At 39.3% G+C, this 6,856-nt stretch overlaps 1 long non-coding RNA gene across 1 annotated transcript; it reads right to left on the reverse strand.

Annotated features, from left to right (window-relative positions):
* Positions 1–5,179: 5,179 nt before the first annotated feature.
* On the reverse strand, positions 5,180–6,242 carry LOC145637951 (uncharacterized). Its single transcript, XR_014114555.1, has 3 exons — positions 6,031–6,242; positions 5,779–5,956; positions 5,180–5,258 (listed from the first exon to the last, which is right to left on the reverse strand). It is a non-coding gene; the product is annotated as an uncharacterized LOC145637951 (long non-coding RNA).
* Between the last annotated feature and the right edge of the window lie 614 nt (positions 6,243–6,856).

Raw genomic sequence — 6,856 nt, forward strand, 5'->3', positions numbered from 1 at the left:
ACCTCAGGTCCCTATAAAAATACCAATCAGGTAAGAACATGTATAAAACATCGCAGAAGAGCAAGATAAGCACCAAAAATCATACCGAGATGATCCGACTCCGGACACGTGCAGTAGACAGGTCCACATGGTGGCCGCCCCAAGAGGCGCTCACCGGATACCCCCTCGGCGATGGTCTCGCCGGCGCAATGGAAGGAAAGTATTCATAGAACCAGATCTACAAAAGGCTAAAGCATGAGTAAATGCTAATTAAACATATAGGGCCAAATTTTATAGGGAATAATGTTTACCTCTACAACTTTCCAGAAAGCGGACAAAGCGACATTCGTCCTAAGAGACCGGTGGCGACACGAGTCCCTCAGTGCGCGAACGAAGTCAGTATAGGCCAAGCTGGCCCAGTCATAAGTCCCGATCCGCCGGAGATCGCGAACAGCAGGAAGATAGTAAAGCAATGCCCTACTACCCCTATCAGGGGAGAATGTCCCTAACAATAACATCAGCACGAAAATGCGCACCCGCTGCTCTCGGGTGGTCGCATCGTCATCAAGAGCCGCTGCCAGCGTCGAGCGGCGAATCCCTCTAGCACTAAACTGAGTCGTCTCGACCTCAGCTCGGGCCCGAACAGCAATCGGCCCCAGTAGTTCCTCGACCTCTGGAGAAAAGACGTCGATACTGCCGTCGAATGGCAGCGGCACAGAAGAGAACTCCAGTCCTGTGATAAGACTGAAGTCTGTAGGAGTGACCGTCATCTCACCCCATGGAAAATGAAATGTGTTGGTGGTATCCCAAAAGAACTCCACCAAAGCGCGTACTACGTGATGACCCCCGCTGGAGGCGACCATAGCCTCGGAGGTCTCAAAAAGGGAAACCAACCCGCAAGACTCCCATAGGAGTCTCGTCTCCCGATCTCTGGCGATATGCATCCTATACAAATCACCGAGACCATCGCAGCCAGAGCTGTGATGTCGTGTCCTTCCCGGCTCGGATCCCCGTCTCACCCTCTCAGAAATGTGGTGGACAGAGGCAAAGAACAAGGTTTGCTCATCCCACTCTGGGAACTGACCAAGCGAAGTAGACGGTGTAGTGTCGTCCTCCACGGGCTCTTGCTCCCGTCTAGTGTTTCGGGACCGTGAACCGGAGCCTCGTTGTCTAGCCATGCTACATTGTGCAGAATCATCATAAATCAAGGTTCTATAGTATCTAAAGGTTTGCCTAGCCGCATGATACTATGTTCGCAAAAAAAAACAGAGTACGTAGTACTAAAACAGAGCGCAAATTCGAATTGAGCATGATAAGCATTTTTCAAGCAATCAAACAATTTCTTGTAACACTATGGTGATTATTATGACAAATTGAACAAGAATTGCTAGCAAAAACATCAAGAACGAGCCACATTGTTTTTCACGACCTTAGGAGGTCCAACAATGGCGGATTGCTCATTTCTTCGCCAAATTGAGTCAAACAAGTCTCAAATTACTCCCAAGGCAATATACAAACATAAACAAGCAATTTCATGGCATAAAACTTGATAAATAGAGCAAATTGAGCATTATAAGTTTAGAATTTTCATGAAATTCGTGAATGAACATGCCAATAATTCATAAAAACCGGTGTGAGTTGGAAGGAAACTTACATAGATCGGGAATATGGATGAAAAGAGCTTTGATTTGCAACAAATTTGAGCGAATTCGGTTGAGAAACGAATGAGCAACGATCAATTGAAGTTTCGACTTCTTTCGAGCAGCGTTCGCAACAAACCAGAGCACGAAATGAACTGAAACGGGAATTTAATGTGATTCCCGTGCTGGCGCCAGTCCCTAGGAATTGGCGTCACATTATGTGCTTGGCGCCAGACGCCAGTTTCAGCGCATGGCGCTAATTCGAAAAACTGGCGCTGATCGATTTTCAGCGACGCCAAAGCAGCCAGCCACCTTCTGGGGTTGTGCTAGCCTTCTGCAATATATTTCGGGTTCCTTGGTACGCCAGTTAGCCCCTCTGAGCAATTTGACATGATTAGGTAATCGGCTTGATTACATGAAGTGATCGACCTGATGAAAAGATCGTCTCACTAAGCTTAAAGCGCCTAAGCATTGGCTCATTAGCAAAAGGCACCGACATACAGGTTCATTAGCAAAAGGCACCGACATACAGGTTCATTAGCAAAAAGGCACCGACATATAGGTTCAAGAGCAAAGAGCGCCGACGTACAGGCATAGCAAAAAGCAAAGTTCAGGCGAACTTTTAAAGATCGACGGGCGTGGATCTTCGGTATTTTCCTTTGGGAGATTATCGCATCAAATGAGGATGACTTCAAGAGAAGATGTCTTCGACATCATTCCCTAGCTTGTGGAAAGTTGTCACAAACAACTGAAGGTAATTTCGGGCGAAATTGTCTTCGATCATATTTCCTAAGGCATGGAATGTGATCATAATGCGGATGAGAATTATTTCAAGAGAAATAATTTTCGATGATATTCCCTTGGACGTGGAATATTATCACAGCGGAGAGGATAGTTTCAGGCGAAGCAATCTTCTAATTTGGAAGCAGTTACAAGGCGTAGCGGTTTTCAAGCGGGATGACATTCTCTAGCTTGCAGGAGGTCATCAAAACAGCAGCAGCAACAATCGGTTACTTTCAGAGACGTGTGCTCGACGGTGCAAGATACGCGTTTCTTAACTCTTTTATCTATTTAACTAATGCTTGTTTTGCAGGTATCGACGTTACAAGATTGATTTAGGATCGCAGAACGTTCTGAATCATTCTCCGTCCCTATCGATACTTTGACTTTCGTTTTCGAAACTTGCGTTTCTCCAAACTCAGTCAAAGTGGGGGCTTCTGTAGACACCCATTTGTGTCTCCCCAAAACCAAACCCAGTGATGAGTGCCTTTCACGTCGAATTATAATCGAATGAAATGAAAGTGTGGAAAGGTCTAGTGTTGCGGAAAGTTTTATTTCTTTTCTTTTCTCTTCTCTCTGTTTTTGAAAACTTTATTCTAAGAAAACAGCCGATCCAGTTTGGTTGGTCCATTATATGGGTCCAATAATGGTGTAGTTGGATGGGGCTTGCAAAGACCTTTCCAACGATATATTATAAGCCCAATTCCGATGAATATTGAGGAAGTTATGGCCAATTTACTAAACTGGGCCCGGTTTGAGTTTTAAGTACGGCCCAATGATCTAGGGGAGGGTTTAATATGATTTATCATTCCTAATGTAATTAGGAATGGTTTTGGTCTTCTAGAACATTCTAGAAGGTCTTATCATTCTTAATTCAATTAGGATTCTTTAGAGTTTTAATTAGATCAAATAGCATTTTCGACTGAAATTATATTATTTTATCTTCCAGTACGGTAAAATTATCAGTTTTTCGAAAACGTGTTAAAGGCCGGTTTGGCGTCCAACCCCAGGCCTTGGCGCTTGGAACCAGGATTGGCGCCAGACGCTAGCCATTGGCGTCTGGCGCTAGCCACTGGTCTTGGCGCCAATGAGCCAGGGCTGGCGCCAATGTGTTTCTGTGATCTTCAGGCTCTGTTTTGATAAATTATCTTTTTTGGCCGATTTTCTTTATAAATATCGTATCAGAAAACTCCGTTTTTATTCATCTACAATCTACAATCTACAATCTATAATCAACAATCACCAACATTCACCAATTCTCCTTATTCTTTTTCATTCATCTCATTCATCCAATTCTCTTTATTCATCATCTTTCTTTCATCAATTCTCAATAACATTAATTTTTTAGCATTCTTTCTTTCTTGCTTTTTCATACAAAATTCCGCATTCACAAGATCTTGATACACCTAGCCATATTCGAAGTTGCCTTCGCCCTAGACGTGAAAGGTTTTAATTTCTGAGGGTTTGGTCCCAAATCTCTCTTTCAATTATTTAATTAGTTGTTTTGTTTATTATTTTCCTTGAAGCTACTAACGTGTGTATTTTGTTATTAGAAAGAGGTACGAGGAATCCAAGTAAGTACTTTAATTGTTTTAATTGATATTATGATGTAGATATCATGTTTATATTGTTATTATGATATTCCTAGTATCATGTCTAGGGTATTTTTAATATCAAATATGATTGTTATGATGCCTTTTATTTTCTTCCTAATATTAATTCATGTTAGTATCATGTTAGGGTTAAAGATTTGATTTTTAATGCTTAGTGACATGCTAGGGTTTGTTATTAATCTTGTTAGTATCATGCCTAGGATCTTGCTATGCTTTAATATGATTATGATTATGATTGATATTATTATTATTAATGATGTTGATTATTTATTATGTTGCTTGATACATATTATTTTATATTGTTATTGCTTGATCACCTTTTATGCATGGTTAAAGGGAATTGGTACTTGTAATCACGCTTAATAAGATAATTAATAATCTTGTTTAGGGTTAATATGATTATAATTCAAGTGATCGCCAATAATAGTTTATTTGTGCATTAAATTCAACCAACATAGATTAAACAGGTTTAGGGTTAATCCTATTGATTGTATGTTAGTCAGAAAGCGCACATGAATACGAGCAGAATAAAGTAGAGGCCTATTATTAGGGCAGGTTCAATCTCTTTTAGGTTGGATCTGTACCTTCATCCCCGAACCCTTATTTGGTTCATGACCTTATGGAGTTGACGATCTCTTGGATCGTTAAGGGGTGTAACCTTCACCTCGTGAACGGTTTACAAGTTCCTTAAAAACTTGTTGGCGACTCTTTTGCTCTATCTTCTTCCCTTTTGGACGCCACCGTACTTTAGTGTATGATCACAGTGGGGTTCAAGCTAGTGGGATTTTAAAGGCTTGAAACTATTCCCTACACATGTAATTACCTTTTATATTCATGAAGGGAAAGAGACCAGTTAGTGAACATAACAGGTCTCTTTGACGCCATCAAAGAGACCTGCTTTGAAAGACAACATGTCTCTTTTAACCTTTTTTTTTTAAATAATATAAATTTTGATGATTTATTTATTATTTTATAATTACTGTACTAAAATGGCGAATAAATAGTAAATTATGATAAGAATAAATTATATATAAACTTATTATTAAAATTTACAAGTATACAAGAAAATTGTTTACACAATTTACAAGTACTGTATATATGAGCTTATATAAATAATTTACAAGCAACCATAACCAACAACTGTCTTATTTTATAAAAAGTGAATCCAACACATTCTTGATAACTTCTTTAGCCCCTTCATTCATCAACTTCTTTGACTGAGTTTCTTGAACTGCTCATCATCCTCCTATACACAATTGAAAACAATTCAAAAACAAGGCTTAATTCTTGTAACAAAAAAACTTAATATCAACAACAAAAAGCCACAGCAAGTGATTCAGCAACATGTCTCTTCTGCCTCTTCCTCCATAGCTTACTACTTGCATTTTGAACTTATTAATTCCTCAATTGAATCTATCTTTCCCTCGATCTAATTTTTCTTACCACTATTAAACATGGCAGAAACAGTATTTTCCCATTTTCACATACAAAAATCCATGAACACTATTTTGCACCATGTAAATAGTGTATTTTCCCATTTTCACATACAAAAAGCTAGTGTATGATCACAGTGGGGTTCACCAATTTTACCAGGCCACTTTGAGAACAAATTACATCAAAATCAACAATGCAATATTCACTGATCCACCATTAATCAAAACTTTAAACAAAAAAAAAGTCAAAAATTGGAGCAAGTTAAAAGAGTAATAATAGTAGCAATTATGCTAATCAATCTAATTAACCGATCAATGTTAATATTATCGAACCTGCATCTCTCTTAAGCTTGAATTGCTTAATTTCTTCGTTGAATTCAGCTTTAAATGATTACGATTTCTTCATCAAACAATCTGCATAATCACAATTGCAATCACAATTCACAATAAACCTCTGCATATCACCATCGGATAGATCTCCTACTTTACGATCTTGAACTTACCAACAAAACTGAAATCAATAAGAACAATTAGATGGATATTTGACAAAAAAAAGAAACCCTAAGAAAGAGAAAGTGGGGAAACCTTTTCAAGGGATATTGCATAGATTCAACAAATGAGAGCCAAGACAATTCCATATCAAAACAACGAGGGTAGAGGGTGGTGAGTTGCGCCGAAAGACAACATTGGTCGTGGTCGCAGGTCGCTTCGTACAACAAACACGCAAAAGGAGAAACGATTGAACGAAACACCCATTCATAATCGCTCTATACAACGGAGGTGGGGATGACGACCTTGCAAATAGAACGATAGTGCGTGGCAACACCATGAGAAACAATGGCCTTCAACTATGGTAATGAACCGACCTTGAGAAGTGAGAACAATGGAAATTCAAGGGTTTGGAGTGAAACTACTCTTTTAGGCAGAGAAGTGGGTTTTTATTCGCTTTTTTTTTTTTTTAAAGAATAAAGTATAGTGTTTATTGCCTTGTATCGTACATCGATTTGATTAACTTACTTAAAGAATTCATCGATGTATTTGCTTGGTCATATGAAGATATGCCAGGCTTTAATAGAGAAATAGCTCAACACACTATACCACTAATTCCAGGAATGAAACCTGTAAAACAAAAGTTACGTCGAATGAAACCTGACGTAGCTCTTAAAATAAAAGAAGAAGTTCAAAAACAAATAACTGCAGGTTTCATCAAGGTATCCAAATACCCCGAATGGGTCGCCAACGTTGTCCCAGTTCCAAAGAAAGACGGAAGGGTAAGGATGTGTGTCGACTATCGAGATCTAAATAAGGCAAGTCCAAAGGACGACTTCCCTTTGCCACACATCGATATTCTGGTAGATAACACGGCAAATCACGCACTTCTCTCATTCATGGATGTGACGCAGGTTACAAC

The sequence above is a fragment of the Chenopodium album genome, chromosome 7 (assembly GCF_948465745.1).
Source record: "Chenopodium album chromosome 7, dcCheAlbu1.1, whole genome shotgun sequence".
Taxonomy (NCBI): Eukaryota; Viridiplantae; Streptophyta; class Magnoliopsida; order Caryophyllales; family Amaranthaceae; genus Chenopodium; species Chenopodium album.